The sequence below is a fragment of the Frankliniella occidentalis genome, unplaced genomic scaffold (assembly GCF_000697945.3).
Source record: "Frankliniella occidentalis isolate FOCC.00 unplaced genomic scaffold, Focc_3.1 Scaffold5, whole genome shotgun sequence".
In the NCBI taxonomy this organism is placed as follows: Eukaryota; Metazoa; Arthropoda; class Insecta; order Thysanoptera; family Thripidae; genus Frankliniella; species Frankliniella occidentalis.
This window is the reverse complement of record NW_026267135.1, coordinates 986,451-988,335: the sequence shown is the minus strand read 5'-3', so window position 1 is coordinate 988,335 and position 1,885 is coordinate 986,451. Positions and strand designations below refer to the sequence as shown.

The following is a 1,885-nucleotide window of genomic DNA, read 5'->3' as shown; positions in this document are numbered from 1 at the left end:
ACACTTTTAAAATGTGAGCTAACTTGGAACGGCCTTGCTAATTTGGTAACGGAAATCGGAATTGCTTTTCTTTATTCTATCAGAAAAGGAAACGGTGTGAAACTTATGCCTATTACCTGACGTTGTCTCTCCGGCCCACGCCTGCGCGAGCCGGTATAGCGCGTCCTTGCGGGGACACAGGACACGCGGGCCTCTATATGTGCTCCACAAGTACAGTAAGTGCGAGAGAGCGCCGTATATATACCTCGCACTCGTGTGTGTGTGTGTGTGTGTGTGTGTGTGTGTGTGTCTGTCTGTCTGTCTGTCTGTGTGTTGGTGATATAATCTCGACTTGCCGGGTTGTGTGTGGCCTGCCCTGCCGCCGGCCTAAAGCGCCGTAACTCCCACTGTAAAAAAAAAAGTATGTAGGGTTTACAGGAAAATTTTCCTTGACGCATGTTGTAAAATTACAATTTGTAATTGTAAAAATACATGCAGTATGTATATCGACTTCAAATCCTTTGGTGAGGAAAAAATGTGCTGTCGTAAATTTACAACTCAAATTATAATTCGAGTTTACAAATTGTTTGTAAATTGACGACGATATTTTTCACAGTGTGCACCGTGCGCTCGCGGCGACGGCTCTCCCGGTATGATGCAATTGTTTTTCTCCGCAAGGTCTCCCCCCTCCTCTGTGAGCGTGAGCGCCGGGTATTGATAGAACCATGACACGTCCCGTGCGCGCTCACAGAGTTCCGTGCTTTTTAGCCCTCGCTTGCACTTTTCCAAAACTCCCATCATTCGCACTTTAGAAGGGCCCCTTTTTCGCTAATGATATGCGATACAACTTTGGACGGTACTTTTTACACGGCACTTACTTTGTTAACAGACTAAATTGCGTCAACGATGAGCAGAGAATTCTCTGCTTTGCATCTAGTAAATGTTTTTCTGTCTATGTCCTCTTAGCTTGCATGATTCTGCCATAAAAAGATACATTGCACTTGCTTCAACCATTATTATTATTTTTTATTTTTTTTCGAGACACTGCCACTTATGGTGTGGCAAAAGAGAAACGTTTTGGCACTTAAAATGGCGAAGAAATAAAACACACGTTCTTGCTCCGCCTCTGCGTCGTTGGCAACACTGCAGTGTACGTGTACAACACTCTATGTGCGACACGGACGTCAAACAAGCTGCTTATTTCTCCTTTTCTCCTGTACTTTAATTGTTTACTTTAATTGTTTTGCGAACTGTGTAATGATCGACGGCTGGTGCTGGAGAGCTACTACGCGGAGCGACTTAATTCTATTCCGTGTAAATTAGCCTAGGCTAAGTTGTTTATTTTTTAAACATTTTATTTTTTGCGGGTTTTTGTTTTGCTGGTTTGGCCCGCGCTCCTTGCGGCGCCTGTCGGCGAGTCGTCTCGTCCCGCGAAGGTCCCCGCCGGGATGGGGTGCGAAATGAGAATGGAGGGTGTAAGTTTGTGGATTTTAATTATGAAAACAAGACCAGTAAGGAAAGGGGTGGAGAGTGCAAATGAAGTTTGCGCATTCAGTAGGCGGATTACGAGGGCCACGGCCTTGTTGTTTGGGGGGGGGGGGGGGGGGGGGTGTGAGGACCGGACCACCATAGGTCCGCATTTAGGTCCTGCGGGAGCGTTGAGGTCTCTGCGGCAGAAAGTGTCAAATGTGCGAACGCACTCCGGTGCGGCAGTGTGGCAACGATCCTGCTGCTGCTGCTGCTCGGAGCTTTAGGGTTCATTGTCGTCGTGGCGACGGAGTTGTAGTTGATGATGATGATTATGATTATGCTGATGGTGACGACGTCGGATAAGTAAGGGAAGGGGACGACTTTCGCAGCGGGAGAGATGATGAATTGATGACAGATACATCGTATTATGGGGTAG

The 1,885-nt window shown here is 46.9% G+C and overlaps 1 protein-coding gene across 2 annotated transcripts in view; it reads left to right on the top strand.

Annotated features, from left to right (window-relative positions):
• Positions 1-1,885, top strand: part of LOC113214172 (SH2 domain-containing protein 3C) — a 113,796-nt gene that overhangs the window by 41,666 nt on the left and 70,245 nt on the right. The gene's annotated exons all lie outside the window — the stretch shown is intronic.